Source organism: Anas platyrhynchos, chromosome 1 (assembly GCF_047663525.1).
Source record: "Anas platyrhynchos isolate ZD024472 breed Pekin duck chromosome 1, IASCAAS_PekinDuck_T2T, whole genome shotgun sequence".
NCBI lineage: Eukaryota > Metazoa > Chordata > Aves > Anseriformes > Anatidae > Anas > Anas platyrhynchos.
Genome location: NC_092587.1, coordinates 46145936 through 46169942, shown reverse-complemented (window position 1 = coordinate 46169942; position 24007 = coordinate 46145936). Strand labels below are relative to the sequence as shown.

General features: G+C 37.0%; 1 long non-coding RNA gene across 2 annotated transcripts in view; it reads left to right on the top strand.

Moving 5' to 3' along the window:
• The window catches only part of LOC110353324 (uncharacterized), a 131111-nt gene extending 113781 nt beyond the window's left edge, over positions 1-17330 (top strand). For both annotated transcript variants that reach the window (XR_011808520.1, XR_002403666.4), the window contains exon 4: positions 16396-17330. This is a non-coding gene — a long non-coding RNA (uncharacterized lncRNA). The remainder of the gene's footprint in view (positions 1-16395) is intronic.
• Positions 17331-24007: the final 6677 nt, after the last annotated feature.

The window sequence follows — 24007 nt, the reverse complement described above, 5'->3', positions numbered from 1 at the left end:
TCTACTTCCCACCCAAATACTAAAAATATATTTTGGTAAATTATTATTTGGGAAGTAAAAGACAATTTAAAAAGAAATAATCTATTTGTTGATAAAGAATTTAAAATATTTCTAAATATGATACATTTTATGTGCTATGAATGGACTAAAAGGTCACATTTGCAATTGTGTAGAAGTGAACACCAACAATATATCGTTATTCATATAGGTTTAGATATTAAATGAACTTTTTGCAATTTAACACATGTGCCTCATGATGCAGCCGACTTTGCAAACAACATGAAAAGCATTCCTTTGTACATGTCAGTCTTCAACAAAGTGTTGTTTACACCACGGATCAAATGTACAACATTTAAAATGCATTATAGGCATATTACTGACTCTCATTATGTGACAGAAGTGTGTCAGTGAAATTAACAGCAACAAAAAAGACAAAGATTTTCTTACCCCTTAGTTGGGAGGTAGCAGCTGTTTGAGTAATTCCACAGAGAGGTAACAATGACCAACTGACTTGCACGTTTTAAAGAAAAAATGATATCAAATCCTTTGAGGATGCCATATGTTCTGTGCTTTGAGGCAGGCTGTGAACAGTATCATAGCAATTAGACAGACTGGAGACTCTGCTAAAATTTTATCCAAAATGCCAGCAGAGATGAATTTCTTGGGGCTTTTTAACTGGGGACAAAGACACATACCTATGCTTACATTATTTATTACAAAATAAGTTAGTTAAAATGCTGATTATTTTCAGTCCTTTACCATATGTATGTATGTATGTATATGTACATATATAAAAGTAAGCAGCTTGCTTATTTATTTATTTAAATTATAAATTATGGCTAAATTGAGCCTTCTCCTTTTGCTCACAGAAAGTCTGTGAAATAATGTTGCTTAGAGTAATGCTAACTTCTTTCGTCATTTGTGGAAGGGATATGAAGTATGTTAAGTACTCTGCAACAGCCTCTGTAAATGCCACTGGGAGCTGGGGCATTGAACAGAATTGCTGGATCTGTTCTGAAGCTTGTTATTGACCTTCTGTAGTTTGATGCAACTTCTTCCCAGATCTATTCTGATTTAAGAAATTCCATATTGACTGCATTCCTGAACTGAGCACGTACAAATAACATATGCTGATGTTTTGGGGATAAGTCTCTCACCAAACTTCAGTGAGCTAAATGCAAGAGGCTTGTATCACGAAAGATATATTTAGAGCCATTAGAAAGCAGAAAGGCCTATTAGCTGAAACTGCTACAAAGATGTTTTCGGTCTGTGCAACACGGTCTCCAGAGACCTGCCAGGACATATAACCCTCCGTTAACAAGCTGAGAGATGGTTTGTCTAAGGCTACCAATATATACTCAGCGTTACTATATCCATTTTGAAGCAAGGCCTTTTCTGCTGTACAGGTCGCATTATTTCTTTGCCCAAAAACTGACAGCAAGATCCACAGTGGCACTGGACTGTTTTTCCCGTGTCTTGGTTCTGTCTGGATACTCACAAAGAGTCTGTCTGACCCTGTAGGCATTTTTGCCATTCGGCTTTTCTTTTATTTAAAGCACATTCCTTGTACATGTGCAATAAATAAATAAATAAAAATAAAAGTTAATTCCTGCTTACAATGCTTTCTAATGTGATATTGCAGTATGGAGACCTGGGGATCTCCTTGTAGCCCCTCTCTCCCTCACCCCAGCCTTCATCCAGAATCCCGAAATGCATCTAATCCCCAAATTGATCTCTGAGGTCAACGCAATTATTTTGGTTTCTTATCCCTTGATTGAAAAAAAAAAAAAGACTGTGAAAAAAGCCACATAACCAAAGGCTGTCTTAAGAGGCAGAGCAAAATTATGTGGTGTTGAGGGGTTTAAAGTCTGTGATTTTGTGATCTGTTAGATCTAATTATAGGAAGTACAGAGGAAGGAGTGGGAGATTGCATGTTTATCTGTGATACAATGAGAGAATATAAAACTCTGAATCAGTATTGACTATCCAAGCCTAATAGCAGTACTATGGCAAGGGTTATTTATATTTTTGAGAATATGAAGAAAAGTACTTTTTGAAAGTTTTATATTTTGTTTCTGTTTTTTTTTTTTTTTTTTTTTTTAATAGATATATACATACGCTTGAATTTGAGTATTTATTTCTATATTAAAAAAATATATGGTTTGTTTGTTTGCTTATTTATTTATTTAAAGCATCAAGTAAGTTTGGTATGTATAGTATAACTATGTAATTTTCTACCTGATCCCCATGTTATAAGCTTAGGTATTTGTCTAGTGTAAAGAGAGGAAAGAAAATATCCTTCCCTATCTTTATATGCTAGGAGCTTCTACATTTTCTTTCCTGCTTCTCAGATTGTGTGAACACTGACATCTCTGGCAAAGTCCTGGACTGTCAGTTGCTGGAGACATGTGATGCTCAGTGGATCTGTCTCCATGGCTGTGGTATCAGTTCTTCAGAGCTCCTAATAGCCAGTCAGGGTAAATCAAGAAACCCGTGATTATTGTCTGTTCCTTTGAAATGCCTCTGCTGCTGCTGCTGCTGCTGCAGGAAGAAAGACGGGGAGGCATGCAGTCCTCGCACACTGGCATTGCTGTTGTCTGTTTTAATGAGCCATGGCAACCAAGAAGAGAGGATCCTGGGGCATCTCAGCTCTCAGGGTGCCATCTGCTGCGGATCATCTGAAAAAAGCCCCCATCTCCCTGTGTTTGGTGGGAAGGCGGTAGGAGGAGGTGCTTGCTCTTGAGGAATATGTTGTCCCAGAGGGAAAGGGGGGGAATAAAGATCCTCACTGGGGTGGGGGCATAGTGAAGAGAGAAGGTTGTTTAGCAAAGGGATTCCTTTCCTTTTAAAGAAAGAGTATTGCTGTTTGTCTCAGTGTGATGGTGGACTGTGTCCATCACTTTTCACTTAATGTTTTATGTGCTGTTGTCAGTCATTTTGCATCCTCTGTAAACAGCATGCAGTTACTTTTTGCTCCAAGTCATAGGCACAAAGTGATGTAGGGCAGTCTGGTAAAAAGGATTAAGTGTAGGTATTGTAATATCTCCTCTGTTACCCTTGAGAGGTCTTTTCTGCTGAAATTAAAATTAATTGAAGTGGCTGCCTGGATACCTTACAAGTACGGTGCTTTGGGCTGGAAGAAACAGCCTGCAGCACTCTGGTTAAAGGTGGCATATGGGGAAGTTTTGACAGTAGGGTCAGTTCAGAGCCAAGACCTGGGAGCCAAGATATTTCAGGAAAGAGATTTGTGGAGGCTCCAGGCTAGCTCTAAATTCAGTAAGATCCTTGGCTTCAGCATTGTCTACTGTCATGCTTAGCTTCTCATTTGGAAAGCAAAAAATAGCCCAACACCCTTAAAAGGCTACTGATCTTTAAGAAACTAAGCAAGGAAGCATGTAAAATGGATTGTTTTGCATTTTACCAGGTGTTGTACACAGAATCGGAATTGCCTCTTGAAGAAATTGCCTTGTAAGGGAGAAGAAAGTGGGGTCAGAAATAGGAGACGGGGACAGCATGCGCATGGTGAAGTGCCATTTTATTCAGCACAATAGTGATTGCACTTTCAATGCTTCTTTAAAGTTTTTGAGCCTTTGTAAATAAAGTAAAATGAACCATTTTTGTGGAATTCATATAAGCATGCAAAAAGAGTAGAAAAATGAATTATCAGCTATAATTGTCAATCAAATCTGGGTGGAGGCAAAGAAGTGAATACAGGGTCAATGAAGTATATGGGAAGTTGTGATTTTTGTTAAAGGGTCAATGATGTTCAGGTATATAAAAGGGATAAGATTTGTGTTTGGTATTTGGGGTCTTGTGTATCTACAAATTTATTTATTTTTTTTCCCCTTAGAATTCTTAGTGTGTTAGGCTGTTTCACTGCTCTTACTTTGTACATCTGCTGATTTAATTTCTACCGTAGTTTAGACTGTTAGCAAAAACACTGTTAGTGCTTTTATAATTACAGTGTATTTGTTATAGACTTTATATATGCTTCTCTATGTAAAACAAATCTAGATTTCATAACATAAATAGGGATTTCAGTTCTGAAAGCTGACTGATTTAGAAATGGTCCAGGGTTTTAGTGTTACATATACCGTTTAATCTTATCTCACTGTGAATTGGCAAGTTATGTCAGGCAGTTGAGAAAGGAATACGGTTTTATTTCTTCTGTAGCACTGAAATTTTTTGAGGTAAAATACTTTTAATTAAAGAAGATAGCTGAAATCTTAGCTCCAGTTATACTTGCTTTATCAGATTTTTTATTAGGTTAGGTTTCTGTCTTAACTATTTATGTATTCATATCTTTATATTAGGTATCTATTTTAGGAAGCTATTTTTTTCCCATTAAAAATATTTCTTTTAAAAACTTCCTTCTGGAGGTTATATTTAGTTTACTGATCTCCAGAAGAAAAATATGGCAACACTAATTCCCTGACTACCTGTTTCTTGTTTGAAATTTAAACTAGCTTAAATTAGCATAGGTTTAAAGCAAAAGTCTATTACCAGACACTTTGATTAGAGATTAAGCATTAGATTATTTTGATAACAGAACTGGACATGAATGATGCAAGAATTTACCAGCTTATTAAAAATGTCATATAAAGTAGAAGTTTTTTTGGGGTTTCTGCCTCTAAGAATAATCTCTATTTTATTTTTTTTTTGACTTGTTCTTTTGTCAGGGAACAGGTGGCTGGGGCAGTTAGAGCAATAGATCATCCTGCTTGTGATGGCTGTGTCAGGCCTCTTTTATCTGTGTCTAGATTGATCCTGTCCTCAAGCCACCTATCATCTTTCTTCCTCTTTTTCTGTCTGAGACACAAAAGAAAGGTGTTGGGTGTGTGTTTGTGTGGGGGGAATGAACAAAAGGGAAGTAAAAAGTGAGGGAGCCCATGGAATGGCAGTGGAAATGGCAGAGTGGGTTTCTGACAGTTTGTCCCATACACGTATGAAGATGAGGGACAATAATCTGTGAGAGGGATTTGACTGCCAAAAGAAAGGTGTTATCCAGATTTCAGGGAGTCTGGTTTTCCAAGTGTCTGTTCATCATGGTGTTCCCTTCCATTCACAATGCTTCTTATCCCTGCAGGAGACCGGGACTCTGGGCTTAGCTGTGTCCCTATCCGGACTTTGATCTGGCAGCAAATACACAGTAATGACCATATGCAGACCATCACTATTATTTTTAGTGTACATCTTTCCTTTAACAAGGAGTGCTACTGCGTTTGTGGATGAAAGCCCAGCTACCCGTGTTGTGTCTTTTCTGCAGCTCTTTGTGTTTAGAGAGAGAACTGGTTCTGAAGGAGGCAGTTCAACATCAGAAAAAAATGACACCAGTGATGGTATTGCTTCAGCTGCATTGGAAAAGATCATTCTACTTCGTTTCGAAAGCTACAAGAACAAAGCTCTCTTTCTCTGTAATAAGGCCTGTGGCTCCTGCATTCCTCTGCACATCATCACAGAAGGTCAGGCAAGACAACGCAGTGGTTACTTCTCTGGGTCTTTGATAGTTCTGTCACCTTGGTTTCTAGAAATTGATGAGTCTGGCAGCTCATTCATTTCTGGACACTTTAAAAGACACTGAACATTTGTTTCAGTGCCCTGTACTTCAAAATCCTGGGTGACTTTTGAAGGTGACTACAAGGAAGATGAGCAGAGATGCTTTATGCAGCCGAGTTTTTCAGCTGTTGCTTGCTTTAATAGCAAGAAGACACTGTGTACATGAATTCTTTCGTTTTGCAGGTGAGAAGACAGTGTAGCATTGTCAGCCTCTAGTTTCCTCTTGAACATTTGGAGCTACTTTTATTAGGAGCTGATAAAAGCCAGTAAGCCTGAGGTATTCTCCCTGCTAGTAGTCTTGTAATTAAAAAAGAATTAGAAAACAATAATAATAATAAAAAAAAAGAGGTTAACATCTCAAGGCTTGCAGGACCCTGCTTTTCATCCTGAGATGCCAGTGTGGGAGCGTTGCTTTGGTTTCAAATTCCCATGGAAGGCTCCATCGGGAATGCTTTGCAACTTCTTTAAGTAGCATAACAGCTTTCATTTTTGTCTAGCAACAGATTAAGGAACTTCAGTGCCATAGGAATTTTATTTTTTTCTTACATAATTTTTCTTTTCCTTTTTTTCCTCTTAAATTTATTGAACAGGTTTTGCCCAATATTAGACCTAAACTACTGCTCATCTTATTATCTCCCTTCTGTGCCAGTAACTTTTGCAACTGCTGTCAATAAGATTTCTTTTGAAAGCTTTAACTCCTGCTTGGCTGCACAGAAAACATTTTTGATTAATGGCTAGAGCATAGTTGACTCAAATTAGAGGTTACTATTCCTAGATGCTTGTGCAAAAAAGAAGTGGTGTAGATGTTGCTACCGGGGGTCCGTTAGTAAAAGGCTAGACAGCCTTCGGCTGGGAGTTGGAGCATTATGAATAACGCTGCAATGAGGCAAGGGAAGGACTGGCTGTGCTCCTGGGACCCCTTCTTTCAATTGCCTCAACTGCACGCTCTGAAGACTTCTTATCAATTTGCAGAGAGTTGAACTGTGGTGTGGCCAGGAAGGGCTTGTCGCTCAGCGTTAATGTTGTTTTGTTCAACAGTTGCATCCAGCCCAGGTGTGTGCCCAGTTCCCAGCAGATTTTGAATCTCTCTGAAAAAAGAGGGGTGTGTGCATGAGAGAAAGAGAGACATGCACATTGTGGCTGTTTGCACATTAGGAAAATGATTTCACAACTGTTTTGCCTCTGTGCTTTCTGATAGATGGCACCAAATTGCCAACTCTGTGAACTGCTTGTCATGGAGAGGGAGGAGAGCAGACTATGACAAACAACTAGTGGAAAGTAATTTTTCTTCATGTCAGTAAAATTGAATAATAGAGCAGCATACAGAAGCATAGCAGAAGCTCCTTTTGTAAGCGGTCAGTTTCTAATGCGTATTTGTCATTTTAATTGAGTAAGGCATTTTTCAGCATTAAACAAAAACAGAATTCTAACTAAGTCCAGGAAAGCCATAAAGAGAGACAAACTGATTAATCTTAATCTTGTGCAGTGTGAAAGTTTTTATATATAGTCACTATGATCTCTGCTCTGACTTTTTAATCCTGGGTCCTGGTAGCTGAATAGCAACCCTGACTGTGCCAGAATGCTTCTGCAAATCCAGATTGAGACATCTTTTGAAAAGGTTCCCTTTGAGTCCCCTCCTGCCAGACCTCTGTAAACCTCTGACCCTTGCAATATCTCCATTGTCTGCGTTTATAATTGTAAACTCAAAAGTAAGGAGTGAGATTATGGACCTCATTATGGACCACCATTATGATGGTGGAGGAAATGTGTCCTGTATCCTTGAGTTTTGTAGACAAGGTTAGGTCAATGTGGCTTTATATTAATTATCATTGTATTTATTTATTATTTAATAATGAGTAATTGAATTGCACTATGGAAGCTACTTAATCTCCAATTAAGTCATCTCTCTTGATGACTTTATGGATGACAGAGCCTATAGTTTCCGAATTGTATAATTTAGCCAGGATTCCTTTGCTGATATCGAACTAGGACCTACATGGGCCTTGTAAATGTGGTGTCATTTCCACTGGCACATGCCAGGGATCAATTTCTCATGCAGTCATCATCACCTGTTACATTAGTATTTAAGAAACTTTTCCAAATAGGGTGGAAGGAGGAAGGGAAATATATAATGTGTTTCTTGGTCTATCTTGGTTTATATAGGGGAAGCAGTATCATGGATTTCATTTTACATCCATATGCTAAAAGCTGTGCCTATGTAGTTTGGTTTGATAGAGGCAGTTAAGGTACTTTAGCTTAGCTCTCCAGCTGAGTGCAGGGATACTACTTCTCATACAATACAGGAAAACAATTTTGTTCTTTTCCTAGGACAGAAAAGGGAGATATAAACATTAGAAAGCCTGTGAAACAGATGGTGATTTAACTGGTAAAGTTATTATAGATAGGATGGCAGTCATTCAGACAGAAGATGTGCAAATCGTAATAGCTTCTCAGGTGCATATGCATGATATGAGCTGTGTTACAGAGCAGGTCAAGCAATCAGTTTTACATTCATTTCCTGAGTCTCCATCATTTTTGTTAGATCACTCTCCTGTGAGCAGCCTATTCCATCAGGGCATAGAAATTTATTCTCAGATGAAGAACGTTTGTTTGGCGAAGGAGGCAGGAAATTCAGAACTGTTTTGACCTGTTTCTAGATGACCAAGATAAAATTACTTTTAGTCTTGTTGGGAAATTGTGGTGACTTATTTGAAATGCAAATGGAGTTTTAAACTTTGGGAAAGTAACAAAAATATTGCTTTTTTAATGAAAAGAATATCTCTCTTAATTTCACACTGTTCTCTCATGTTTATAAAGTGGTTTTCATTAGAAATCTCCCAATTCACTTTTTAAGAGTTTACATATAGATATGGACCTGTCTGTTTTGTGATTCTTTGTAGAATCCATTCATTAGCACAAAGTCATGTGGATGAGTCTTAGAGTTCTTTGAATAAAGAAAGAAAAGAACATTTCCAAATATTGAACCAAGTATAAATTGATGTACCAACATCTCCTTGAGAGTGCAGAAAGCCTGAGACAGGAACTTTGATCTTTTGAACTATTCTTATTATCTCTTTGGAGTGTCAACACTCAAACTGTGTGATAGAAATGTCAGTGGCAATGTTATCCATTTTTGTGTTGATCACTTTCACAGAGGTATTCAGGGACTGAGCCTGTTTCTCAATCTTAGGTCATTTTTTGAAGCACTAAATCCTTCATCCCTCTTTTCTGTGCAGCTGACAAATTTTCCTCCTGTTTCAATGACATTGATCATGCACTCTTAAAACAAAATTTACTTATTTAATACAAAATGTAAAGCAGGTGTGATTATGCATTTTAATATAAATTTCTGCCTCATTAAAAACCAAAATTAGCACTCTCTGTGATGGAGAAAGAGTAAATTGAATTTAATGTCAGTGAATATTTTACTGACTGTATTACCAACTCACATATGGTTCAATAAAATTTCTCAGGAGCTGCAAAAGTATTTCCAATCTGTCCAGTAAAGCACTACAATAATGGGAGACTGATTAAAAAAAATATAGATCTAGCTATAGGCTTCAGAGAAGGAACTATTTAGCCAAGTTTAGAGTCAGAATTAACAGATGGGAGCCTTGTAGCTCTGATCCATTTTTAAGGAGATGATGATCTAGAGAAACTGAGCAAGGCTCAGATGAGGGTACGCATCTGTATGTCTGTCATTGAATATATGTCTTCTTAAATTGCAGTCTCTGATAGTGTTTTATTAGTGCTTCTAGATTTGACATACTGCGCATGTAGGAGTAGCAACCAAAAACACCTGCCTTGCCTGTGAAATAATCTTTCCTATTCCAAGGGTTTGGAAGAGCAGAACATTCTGGAGCTTCACTAGTCCTGCTTTTGCCATGGTGCCACTCAGATTCCCAGCCAGATGTATCCATCTGCAAGGAAATGGAAAAGAAAAATGGACTAGAGAAGGTCTAGCAGAGCTAGGAAGCTGCTCAGGGCTTCTTAATCCCATGCAAAATGGGTAACTGTGGAGGTGACCATGGTCAGTAAAAGTCACAAAGGAGATGTGTTTGGATTAGGCAAATAATTGGAAGTCAGAAAAGCCGCAGTGAATTTTTATTTTATTTTTTTCCCCCAAGAAAGACCCATAAGGATCATCAAGTCCAACTCCTGGCACCACACAGATCTACCCAAAAATTCAGACTATGTGACTAAGTGTACAGTCCAAACACTTCTTGAACTCCGACAGGTTTGGTGCCATTACTACACCCCTGGGGAGCCTTGTCCAGTAGATGTAGGCATAGAGCAAATCTATATGTGTTCTAAAATGGAAAATCTAAACAAAACATCAACAAGCCAAAAGAACAAACTTTACATGAAATACTTACTTAAGGCTTGAATATATAATGGGAAGTGAGATAAATACTGCAGGGCTTTACTAAAGATGGATTATGTCAGGCATTTTTGATATCTGTCTTTGCTGAAATTAATGAATTTGTAGAGCAAGGAATTGTGGTTGATGTAATCTATCTGTACCAGGAATCTGGAAATTAATATCTGAATGTTAATAGTCAAAACTAGGAAAGTGGGGATAACTATCATTTGAATGACAAAGGACTGGGTTGTACAGGTGTCACCAGTGAAATTGCTGAAGGATGAGTCTTGTGATTGATCTCAATTTTTTTCCCAGGTGACTTTGGCACCAAGAGTGAGAGCAAGCTGTTGAAATTTTCTGGTGACACAAAATGAATTAACAACAATAATATAAGAGCAATTAGAATTGCATATAGAAAGGTCTGGATAGTCCTGAAGGTGGGAATAATGTAATGAGGGGAAATTCCATAGTATAAAATGAAAGACTCTGTGTTTATGGGCCAATGAAAATAATTTCTGCTATACGAGCATGGAGGAAGAAGGAATTAGGTCAATTAGTTGATCATTAAATAATTAAGACACTACTATGTACGTCAGGTGGAAAGCAAATGATAGGATGAATTTGAAGTTAATTCTGTGTGGAGAGAAGTAAGTATTTGTCTTTTTTCAACACAATGGAGAGGTGTCTTTTGGAAGTGCTAATTGACAATTTTGTTTACTTGTCAGGAAAGAGAAGTTATAACTGTTTTAGCAAACTCTGAGATGGAATGCTCATTTCATTCAAGGGGAAATGATGACTCATTTATTTTAAAAGACAAGACTAGCATACAAACAAGTTGTTATAAAGTGGACATGACAAATTTGTAATAAAGCCGGAAGTTAGAAGCTTTCTAAAAACAGAGCAAGGAAGTTTTGATCAGGCTCATGAATATGAATAGAAAAAAGTGAAATAGTTTGAAGACAGTGTTGCAAGAAAACTTTATAGAAAAAATATGCAAGATGTTATAAGGTAGCAGAGAACTGGACCAGGTAAGCCTGAGAGGTGCTGCGCCACCAGTGTTCATCATCCTGTTTAAGAATGGTTGCATGTATGTGGTTACATGAGTTGAACTCTTGTCTTTCAGGAAAGCTGGTAGTTTCTGCTTCCCTATTCTACCAGGGTTATTTGAAAGGGAGGAGGAAAAGAAAGGGAAGACTACTTTCATCCTTTTTTTTGGTCAGAGCAGTTGTGGTAACTAATTTGGGAATTATCTGGAAGAGGTGGTCTGTTAAATGGCTAATAACTCATGTACATACAACAACTGACACCCATGTTGACCCTAGTTATACTGAGAGCTGAAAATGTAAATCTCTGCAGCTGTAGCTTTGGCCTCCTGAGCTGATGTAACTAGAGTAGTGGGACTGATGTTAGAGGCCTACAATTTGGCTTTCTGTTTGTTGCTATGCAGTTGTTAGGGGTGTAACTTCTGTTAGATGAAGCACAATTAGACAGTTATGAAAAAAAAAAAATCAACCAAAACCAAACAACCCTGTTACTAGCAGAAATAGCAGAACTAAAATTACCCAAGAATGTCTGGTGACTCACTTCACCAACCATGAACCATGAGCAGCAGTACAGGGTAGTCACCAGCCAGAGTAGGACAACCAACCTGGGAAATGCTTACCGCCTCATCAAACTCACCTACCTCAGACTGGCCGTCCTGGGGACATCTGACCACGCAGGGTCTCCAGGGGTGCCTGGGACTAAGTTTACTTGGCTAAAGGCAATGCTAACAATACTGTGTTCCTCCTGACTTGTGACAAGGTTTCTTCCTCCCAGCAAGGACGAGGGAAACAGAGAGAACCATGTTTCTATGGTTTTGTATTGTCCTATGCATTAGTGAACACTCCTTCACAGAGGCAATAAACAACCAAAAATATGTATCCAGTTATTTTATAGTAATTAATGCATATGTTAAGTTTGTCCTGACCCAAACCACAACAGTAATCAAGCTCAGAATTGCAACAGGTCTTTTTCTTTTGCAGATAAGAAACTGACAGAGGGGATACACAGGGATATACACAGGGATACCTTAACTACTGTATTTTACATGGAAATGAGCCTAATAATGCAGTAATATGAGGAGAAAAAAAAAAAAAAAAAGGACAGGGAAAGTGTTTGGGAGACTTTAGTTTGTGTGTCTGTTGTAGGACCAAGGATTCTTCTGCAAATTAAACTGACTGCCATTAGCTTTGACACAGTGCTGAATGGTTTGCAACACGGACTTGCACACCTCTGCAAATGAGAGCAGAACATTTTTCCTGCAGAATCAATTTATGAGAACAGATCAGAGAGAATTGGAGGAGAAACAGTACAAAGGAGACTGAGAGAAGGGTGGTGCAGATAAGGAGAGAGAAGAAACTGGAATATCAAAAGATGGAAAGAAGAAAAGGATAAAGATAAGCAAGGCTAAGGGATGCACAAAGGGGAACTGTAAAAGGAGAAGAGGGCATGCGGAAAGAGGCAGACAGAGGATGGTGTTCATGAATGTGTGTAGGAGTTGCTGAGAAAAGACTCGTGCACAGCAGAAGCAGAGAAAGATGCACGATGGATGCCTGTACTGGGGGAGGGGAGCAGCAGTGAATACACACAGCAGGAGGGGGCGAGAGATAGATGGCAAACGTATATAGGAGTAGCGGGGAGAAATAGTGGATGTACACAGCAGGGAGAGAGCAAGTGAGAGAGAGACACAACAGATGCACACAGCAGGGGAGAGAAATGCATAGAAGGGGAGAGAAGCACAGGGAAAGTATCAAGCAACCTTAATAAAATCAAACAATAAAATAATAAGAAATCATAAAATTCATTATTTGAACATTCGTTGTTATTTAACACAGAAAGCAAGAGACATTGAAGAAAATATACGTTAGTTAAAATTTAAAGCACTTCAAATGTTGTTTGTTTTGAAATAAGACTATTCTTGACATAATGAATTCCTCTTCACATTTGCAGTGAAGCAGATGTCTGCTTTCTGTCTCTGACAGGGGACCCAATCCATTGCTTTTTGACGTCAATAGCACTGTGGCTTTTTTCAAGGGCATGCATATATCTTGTCAATGTGGCTTAACAAGCCTGCATCACTTCTCTGCTGTGGTCTTGCACAGGTAAGGACGGTGAATGAGAAGCATTGTTACCTAAATGTGATGAAATCTAACAGCTGTCAGATGCCTCTTGATACTCTTCTGCATGTTTGGGCTCAGGTCTCTGTTAATCAGTGCTGCATGCAGTTTAGGGGAGGTTGCTTTGATGTGCCTCCCTGTGTGGCTGGTAGAGGTACTTGGCACCAGACCCATGGCACCGGCAGGGTTAGACTACCTTGATGATAAGTATAAAGCAGCATAAATAACAAGGCCATCAACAGTGTGATTGGTTAACAGGCAGCTTGTGGAGGTTTGTGTGTTGTTTTTTCCTCCTCTTGTTGGACTAGATGATGTGTATCTTTTCCCAGGTTCTGTGGAAAATATATGAGAAAAGTCCAACAACTTTTATGAGCCTAACATAAACCCCACTGGTATGCATATGGAGGGAACACTAGCATGCAAGCTATTTTTGTTATTACAACTGTTCACAAAGTTGCTTTTCCATGACTGAGCTGGTAATTTAATAGACATCCTATAAGACAAAATAACAAGGGAAGAGTGACGCAAAGTGAGATATTTCTCACTTGTTAAGAGACAATGTCAGTGTAGCAAAGGTGTGAGAAACTGAAGGTTAAAGAAGCTGTTTCTCAACAAAGCAAGGTTTCCTCAACAAAGTGCCTTCAGTATGGAAGAAATGTGATGTTGCTGAAAACTTGGCCTCTACATACTGTTTTTGTGGGTGGAATTAAAGGAACATACATAAGATGGCAGCAGTGTGGGCTGTTATGAAAGACTCTTTCCTGCAAATGCTTTGTACCCTCTAAGATCATTTATTTCCATGGGTGTGAGAAAGGCTCTGCATAGCACTGATTGTAGGCTTTTGAAGGGTTTTTTTTTTTGAAGGCTTTTTTGCCAGTGTCCAAATTCATGGGACAAAGTGAGTATAGCCAATGTGTACGTGCAAGCCTGTGCCTTTGGCTGGGCAATAGAAATGTGAGGCTTTTGTAGCTGCATTGAACAGTAGAAGCATAATGACTGGATTGCTCAAAGGTGGAAACATGAAAAAAGGCATGTTCAAAAAGAAACAAGTGCTGTTATTCACGTCACTGTTTTCCCTCCTTTTGAATTCTTACTTTTTTTCCCCTTAAAAGCTCATAGAGAAAAAGATTTATTTTCTTCAAGTTTCATTTAACTTATGCAATATGTTCTGTGGTTGCTGCTGTCCTCCTACAGTGTAGCAGGCTTCAGGAAGCACTGTACTTTGTGGCCAAGCAGACTTAGCATAAAGGAAGGAAGGTGGATAAAATATGTGAATTTCAAGAGAAAAGACTTCAGAGACTCATGTCAAAAATGGTAATGCTATAGGATACAGTGAGAAATTAGAAAGTCATAGAAGCCCCCAGTTCAGTATGAGAAGGATCTTACTGTCCGTTCCCTTCCTGTCATAGGTGCATTATTTGATAAGTAATGTTGAAAAGTAAGGAGAGACTCTGTCTCAGGACCTTGGCTTTTTGTATAAGTGGAACCAGAAATAAATATGGGGAAAAGTGGAAGAGTGATGTATTCAATTAGATTTTAATGCATCTGAAAGGGTAATTCAGAGACAAGCTGGCTCTTCTACTGTGTGCATTGGTACCTGCTCTGAACGTGCATTAGTGCTCTTAGTGTAAGTGGTGTATGCATTCATTGCCTGTAAACGTGTCCCTTTAGTTTCCTTCTAGCTCAGCATTGTGAGTTTCTTCTCCTTTTTATGAACAGATGGATTTTGCTTAGGGGTTCATGGAGCAGGATGAGGTTTGGACCTAACTCTTTTCATGGCTGTCTCTGTCCTCAGAAGTTCTGTTCTCTGGTAGCATCAGCTGAGTCTCTTGTTCTGTGCCCTCGTACCATTTTAAATACAACATAACATTGCTGAACAAATGGCCATTCTAATTAACCAGAATGAAACAGAAACAGAACAAACACTGGTGAATAAGCTCTCTTCTGCATGTCATGTGCAGCCATGTTTTCAGAGTGCTGCTGTGGTTCAAGCAGAAGAAAGGCCTCATAACATTTCTATGGGCTCTGTGCAAAGCCTCCTGAAGTCGATGGGAAAATGACTGTTCAGGCTTGGCCCTGTATACATGAATGATGAAATGATTGCTTTTGGAATGCTAAAAATAGCTAAAATATTTGTATTGTCTTTTTCCATGTTACCCTAATAAGTTTTGTCTCTCTTCTTAGATACTTTAAATTTCTATGTGACGTTCAAAATGAAATATCTCATTAGTCCAGATGTTTGAATAAGGCTTTGAAAAAATCTCTCCTGGCATTTGGATAATTCCATTTTGTAACCACAGTAGGCCTGGGAAAGCATGGATTATCTTGGGCAATTCAACTGTGACAAGATGAGCTGAATCTTATTACCAGGAGATGAAAAAAAAAAATGGAAAAGAAAAGAAAAAAAAACAACACACTAAAATACAAGGGATTCAGCAAATGGTGAAAATCCAGTTGATACAGCTTCAGTGAATCTGTTATAAAAGGAAAAGCTTAGCTGAGAGTTTCAGATGGGTGAGAGATGATAATTCTGTGAAGGAAGTGTTGCTGTTAAACAGAACTTGTGGCTGTATTTGAGTGCTGTGGTGCCAGGAGCACCGTTTGGTTAAGGGTACCAAGATTTCTCTAATTCTTTGATGAAATCTTTTTTTTTTTTTTTTTTTTTTTAAGATGTGCTGATATATTAACAGCACAACCAGGTATATTGTGAAATGTGTTCTACTGCATACATAAGTAACACCTCATTAAACAAATCTTGTAAACAAAGTGGCTGTTGTGCAGATTTAATTCTAGAAGGAAAAAGTTTAGATATACCTATAAAATACTGAAATTTTTCCATTTTTCATCAGCCACTCTACTGAAATTAATTTTAGAGAATATTAGATTAGATGTTGTTTGTTTAACTACTTGAACTGTATGGGTTACGTGACAGATACAGTAAAATGTTTTGAATATAAAATAGTTTAAAATTAAGTCATTTTAAATTGAGAATGAATACTGTGAGAAAAAACTCGGTCCCCTTCAGCTGTGATTAGTGACTGTGTGATGTTTAAAGGGATAGACTTGAATTTTAATATGGTCGATGGGGCCTATGTTACACCTTCTCTATAAAAATTAAAACCACAGGTACAGCATAAATCATATCTGATTCTGTTAATTCATAATGTGTTGTGATTTTTCTTTTTTTCTTTAACTTCAACATTAGCAATGATGTATTTTAAGTTACACTTTATATTCAGAATAAAATTAAAGGACCTTATATGGATGTTGATTGCAGTTTTGTTGATTATTTATGTGTTTATTTATATATTTGTTTAGGACCATGTAGTCTGCAAACACCGTAACCTCTTTTTCCTGTCAACAAGCAGAAGAAAAGAGACATTGGATTCTCACATGTGATGAAACACCAGAAGGAAGAAAGAGAGAGAAAAGGAGCAGAAATAAAATGTCAGATAGAGGAAGAGAGCAGTGTAATGCAGCTGAATTTATGTGCATTTATGCAGTACAAAATGGGTCTTATGCAGCAACGTGACAACAATGTCAATTATGACCATATCACTGCTACTTACCCAAAAGGAAAGGCCTACTCAGATTGATGTTTCTTGATATATTGCAATATATTGCATGTATAGTATTTTGATTTCAAATATAGTATTTTGATTTCGAGTATTTTGAATCCTTTGAGTTCTCCGGGCTGAATTTAGGCAATGTCATAATTGCAAACGTATTAGAAAGGAAGAAAGAAAAATTAAGTTTCTATATGCTTTCAGACCTATCAGGCTATGCACATCTCATTTAATGGTGGAAATCAGTTAGAACATGCCACACATTTTTAAGAGTTTTTTTTTTTTAATACTCGGTTCTTAGTAGGGTTTCTTTGTGTATATACGTACAGGTAATGATACAATAAGCACAAAATTAATTACCTTATTTTAAAATGTAGTTTTGGATTTGCTCCTTTATTTGACAATATTAATTATAGAGTCTGTGAATATTTCTCTGTTCTGTTTTTAATATGGTCTCTACCTAGTAGTTAAATTAAATGATAGTTATATTAGATTCATGAGAGTACCTTCTTTCCTTCTGAAATCTTTGCATGTAGGGGCTTGGCATAAGAGACCGTGATGACAGAATTCAGACCATTATCTTTTATTGTTGCTTTTCTTGTGGCAAATCTTACACCAAATCTAGACAAATTCAGAGTAGTGTGGAGGGAGAAGAGTAGAAGAGACTATTTTTTTCTCCTGAAGGTTTTTCCCCTTTCTTTTTCCAAAATGATTACTGTGTTGACTTCCTGAAATACACTAAATAGGAAAAAAATATGTAAGTTCTAAGAATTGCACAGTATCTATGTGATCTGCACTAGATTGGAGTAGGACAGTAGCAATAGATAACAGCTAATGTTCTGCAGTTAATTATTTAGAATATAGTGTATCAGATTCAGTTCTGGTTTCCTGAATGTACTACCATTTCTGAAATAAGTTAAAAATAAATATAATTTTTACAAGGATATGGCAAATTCTGACATAGAACACATTCAGAAAAGTATGTTGGAAAAAAAAAACAACCCACATTATAGTCTTGCAAGGTCTCATATTTTTAACATTTTGAATATTTTGAACACAATGTTGGTAACATTCACAGTTTCTCAGAGAGAACTTTAAAGAACTTTAGGAGATTCTGAAAAATTCTTTTGATACATTTCCCATACACAGAAATCCTTTCCAAATTTATATCTTCCTTACACAAACTGAATCATATCAAATTGTAGTTGATGAAAATATTGTTGCCTCATTGGTAAATTTATTTTCTCTGAGGAGAAAAAAAAAGTACTTTCTACAGGAAAGTACTACTCATATGTTAGAAGTTGCACAAGGGTTATCACAGCTGAGAAGATGTAATGCAGTGGGTTTTTTTATTATAAAGTTTTAAACAGACAAACACAATAGAAACTGATCTTGTGCATATAGTGGCCAGTTAAAGCATATTAAAACAAATGAACAATACCTCTCATAGTATAATTCAATTAATCAGCAAAGTAATCATTACCATCTAAATTGCCTCAATCCCCCTTGAGCCTTTGCAGTTTAAGTAACATATTTCATAATCCATCAAGCCACTGCTCTGTCTTTGGTGTCCTGTGTCCTTCGTGTCCCTCACCCTCTCATGTGTTGAGAAGAATTAGCCATTTCACTGTTTATAAATTTTTATATGAGGAAAAACTAACTCAGGAGGCTCCTGGACAGCAGTGTGGTCTCAAGTAGGGAAAGGTAAAGGTGACATAGTCTGTATTCTGTACTGTTTGCATTTAGCCATCACTCAGGGCAGGGCAGTTTTCTAGTTACAGGGTGAAAAGTCATAGATACATAAGACACAAGGGATGAGAATAAAGAAGGCCTGTTAGCAAGCCTTTCTAAATCAGAGATAGGGATCACATTTGAAATGCTCACTGAAATATTGTATCAGCCTATTTCACACAAAAATGTTGGAGTACAGAAAAAATTGGAGCTCAAAAGCTCTCATATTTAAAAGGATAAATTACGAGGGGTGAAATTTCTTGTTTTCAAAAAGGTGATTTTGACAGCGAGCTTGTGGTTAGTCATTCTTTCAGAGATCTGTTGTGGTATAGTACTGAAAATAAGCTAACAAATAAATATGATACATTGCAGAATAGTTAACACAACTTTTTAAGAGAGAAACATAATTCTAATTTATTTGGACTTTCAGACTTCTTTTAAAAAACAATTTATTTATCAAATTCTCTTGAAGGGAAAAAAAAAACACACAACTACAAAGTATACCTAGATGACTTTCTAGATGAGGGCATGCTAGTCAGATTAGAATTTTTAATTGTAGAAGAAGTATGTACCTGGGAAGTATTGTGGTTGAGATGAATACAAAGATGGTTGCATCAGGGGTTATAAGTAGGGACTACTTGTTCATCATCCTCTGTAAGATCCAGATGAATCCAATGTTATCTTTAGCTAGTAGGCTTAGAGAAGAGAAAAAAAAAATAAAAAAGACATTGTTTTTGGTTTGGCTTTTCCAAACTACAGAATTTAAACTGTGAAACTCATCTCTACTGCTTGGAAAAGGTCAAAAATACAATATGATTTAAAAACTGCTCTGAAAATCAACAGAGAACAGGCTAATGTATAGCTATTGAAGACAATGGTGTGGATGAAACCTGTGATTTGGAAGGTATTATCCTCATTCACTTAATGACAGGTACTGTGCACTTTCCCTAGATGTTAGCAGCTACAGAGATCAGCTATGTACTAGATAGACTAATATTCTGATCTGTGGTTGTATTTCCTAGATTCCTAATTCATATATGGTTGTATGTACAAAAATCCTCACTTCAATCTTTGCTGTAGTGTATCACCATAAGATACTCTATATAAAACATAGGCTGCTGTGTAGTTCACTATAGCTGTTTTCTACTCACTAAAGATGCTTTGCAACATCATGACCAAAGGTGATGATGTTCTGCTGTTAAATTGGGTGGGTACATAATATTAACAATTCTTCTTGCTCTAAAAAATACTTCAGGGTGTGCCAAAGAGGCATGTTTTGGAAAGTCAGCTTTGTTTTGGAAAGTGAGTATTTTAAGGAACGCTTACATTACTGAGTGGTGATTGAACCATTTGGAAGTATTATAACGTAGTTGTGTGTGGAAGAAAGCGATATCTTTCAATATCCCACTTTAGGACCCAGGAAATAAATGCACTGTGCAGTTCTGAGTAATTACTTGCACTCTGTTCAGGAATCTGTCTCTGCAATTTATTTATACATAAACAACTCTGGTTGCCTCCAACACTTTGCCTTTTCTTTTCTGAATTCTTTGGCAGAAGAATGTTTTCTCCTCTCCTGCAAGTGTTTAGTTGCTCATCAGCCTATCCAACCCACCATTTTCTGAGATCCCAGTTGGGCAGCAGTCAGAACTGAAGCCTGTCTTCTGAGCTCTTCATGCTCATTGGTCTACACTTGAAAAAAAGATCCAGTTTAAATCCATTTCGTTTTATTTTTAACTTAAAATTATCTGTTTTATTTGAATGGAATATTTAAAAGCATTTTAAAATTTATTTATTTCAATCTACAAACCTGTCAATGAGGCAATTCATATGTAGGTTCAGGTACAACAGTCTTTGATAAACTACATATTATAAAGCATAAGTATTATATAGCACAGAAACACCAAATAAAGAATTTTTAGCATATGGGTGTGACCTTTATCTAAACAGATCCAACTGGAAAATATTGCTGAACTTATACCTTTAAACAATCTAAAAGCGTAAGGAGTCACCTGCTGTTTACACAAAACACAAATGCAGTTATCTACTACTTAATACTTCACTTAGGCAGCAGAGCAAAAGGTTATGGTTTTATCCACTCGTATCTGAAGAACGTTTAGGTTATACTCAATTTTTAGCACAGTCTTATATTCATTGGCTTCTGCAGGGAAAGTGAAGCATATGCATGTGTGGTTTGCTGAACAGTGATGGACTTTAGGACACTTGAATGCTTTTGTGCACTCAGGTCTAATCAAGAAGTATCTGTAGGATGTAGCAGAGTTAAATTGTTACCAATTTGATAGTTCTCAGATTCAACTGGTTTTTCACACAGCACTGTTTTCACTAGAGCAGTCTGCTTTGACTTGCAGAGTTTTATGCTTTTATAAGGGCTCGGTTGTATGATTTTTTATTTTTTCTTAAAAGAGAAAAACTCTGTCATAAATCTAAAGGGAAGAGCTGTACTTTGTTCCAAGGTTAAAAAGGAAAATTGAAACAAAAGAAGGACCAGTTAATAGCATAATAGAATAGAATGTAGAATGTTCAGGTAAAATGAAGTCGAGTTTCAACTATGATGAAGATGATACTGCCTGGCAAGCACTGTCTGAAGAAGACATAATAACTAATAATTTATCTGTACCTGGATTATTAGGATAAATCTGCAGATAAAGATATGTGTATAATGGAAGCTTCAAAAGCTGCAAATCTCATGTGATAAATGATTCAAAGTACAATACATTAGCTTGGATTTTAATGTTTGTAAAATGAATGAAACAATATATCTATATGCCAAAGCCATATTATCATAACTGCATTTGCCAAAATATAAGACATAAATTGCACTTAAATTTAGTAATCTGCGATGGTATGCTTGAATGTATCTTTGTGATTAAATGTGAACAATTGCTCCTTTAAGGTAAAGGTCTGTGTATGTGTGATTAATCAGATTGAAATGACAGGGCGGACAGCTCATGCCATGCCTAGTTATCAGAATGATTGATTTTAGTCGATGCTGCTGGATGAAAAAATATCTGTTAATAACTACAGCTGCAAAACTCCTGATGTCACTGATAGCACAAATCACTTCTCACATTCTGTATTATCTGGCTCATTTGCAGATACAGAGCATACAAACTGATCCATTGGAACGCAAAATTACAACTTACAGATTTATGCAAGAGGGATGACTGCAAAGTGCTTTGCATGAGTAGTGTAAGAAGCTGAAAATTGCTCCTGTTGTAGCTGTCATAGACACGTTGTTTTCTTTGGTATGCGTGGAGTTTTTGCTGTCAGGCTTTTATCATGCAGACTGTGCTGTACCTCTCTTCCTGCCTAAAATAGAAAATCAGTTACTGAACCCGGATGCTATTAAGTGTTCTTAGAATAGTTCTTAACTAACTTGGTTGATTTGCACTTTCTGATGAAAGAACATTAGGTTGTTTATTACAGGTTCTGAACAAACATGTTTGGAAAGCAACAAATAAGATTACAAATTGCATTACATCAACATAATTGTTTACCATAGTTATATTCCTTGAAATATAATATTTATCTGTTTTGTTGGTATGCTTTTATTTTGGAAGATCAGGAGAGCTCATCTTCTTGCAACATTATATCCTATTTGCATTTTGCAGGGGTTAGGGGAATGGTGTGTGTCTTATGTTCCTCAGAATAGGAGAGGGCAGCAAATAATGTCTTATTATGTATCTGGTAGGATACACTGTTCTTGCATTCCGTCTATTTACTAATGCATGTAAGAGACTACACTGTCCATTTATATTGCCTTTTTTTTTTTTTTCCTCCCCTTTTCCCTTCTGTTCTGAGTGTTTAGCACCAGAAGGTGTAATAAGCTTCATTTTTTCCAGCCTCTCATGTCCATAAACTGCAGAATGAACACAGGGCTGAGAGAAGTGCAAATCCCTTTGCATCAGTATTAACTGCTTCTCCCCCTCCCCCAGCAATTCACCTCCTGTTGTTCTAAATCCATCTCCCTTGCCCAGCCTTTCCCCACTGTCTTTTCATCTGACATTCCCCACTGACCCACAACAAGACATTTCATACGCCTCCAAACACAAAAATCTTCTGCAGGTTTTTATAGTCTTTCTTTGCCCCCAGAATTCACAAATGCATCAATTTTCAGGAAGCAGTGGCCTGAAATGCTGGGATTGTTGCTTTCTTGGAATGACAAAATCTTCCTTTGCTCTTTCAAGCTTCTGCTTTCTGTTTCATTGGTAAGCTCTTCAACTTCAAAAAGATTCATATATTTGAAAAACAAAACCAAAACAAAAATCAATCAACCAAACAACCAAAAAAAAAAAAAAAAAAGACGAAAAATGAAACACCCACAACAAATACCACACAAAACCCAAACTTGTTGAATGCTGTTCCATTACGCTGCTGTTTAATTATGGCTGGTGTTCTGCAGCAAACCAGTGTGGTCTAGATACTAGTTAGCCTTAGCATCTTATGGATATAAATAACAGGGGAAAAAACGTTAAGTTACAAGAAAGCAGAGATAATTCTTTCTTAGTAGGATATTAAAGCATTACTGTCTTTATTATTTGTTCTTATTTCTCCAGAGGACCCTGGTCTTGATTATGATTCCGTTGTGGTAAGTGCCTCTATCAATCACAGGGAGATCATGTCCTTGCCTGAAGATGTGCATATAAAGATACCCCATACAGCAGCATGCCCTGAAGGAGCTTGATGGTAATTTCATAGGTGCTAAATATATTAATGTGAGCTCAGGTAGACTGTTGTGTTTCTGAAGTCTGAGGTATTTAAGATAAAAATTTTATTAATTAGTTAACTTATTTATTCCAGTGAGATTCCCCTAGTGTATCACAGTAACTATGATGCAAAAACAAAATACTTGCCTGCCTTTCAGATCTGCAAGCTGCTGAACTCTGAATGGAAGAATAATGTGGGATATATGAATATTAATGTATAAAATAATTTTAATTGTTGAAGAATTTCTATAAACATAAAGAACATAATCTTTGACAAAATCTGTGTGGATATTGCTCTTTTATATGCTGAGAAGGGATGTATAGGAATTCCTTGTTAGAGACTTTCACTATAGGAATGGAAAATTGAGGGCAAATCCTTTTCACTAGTACAATTTACTTTTTCCTTAGTACTGAGGAACCATCCCTTAATCTGAAAGTCATAGTATTTTGAAGAAAATACTTTTAATATTCAGAATGGATACAGATGCCCTCTAAACAGCTAATAATTTTGAAATACTATTGGCTGTAGATACCAAAAAAATCCATTTTCTCACTTTCCCTTCTTCTAAATAATGAATGTCACACTAAGCTGCAAATATGCTTTAGTCTTTTGTTCAAGCAAAAGAGTAAGGATTGATTTTCAGCATACTTACACATTTCTGTTTTTTCTGGGTTCACCATCTGGTTTGTTTGCAAATATGGCAGTGGGCATTGAGAAGATTTGTTAAAAATACTGCCAGTTCTTTTTACGAGCAAGATAGCTGAAGAAGGAATTGGAAGAATCTGAGCCATGAAGGAACCTGCACTAGGAGAAGGAGATGGGAGTTCCTGGCAACATTCTTTTCCTAACATCAGTAAGCCATTGTTTTGGCTGTAAGTTTGAGTGAAGATTAACTGTCTAATGAATTT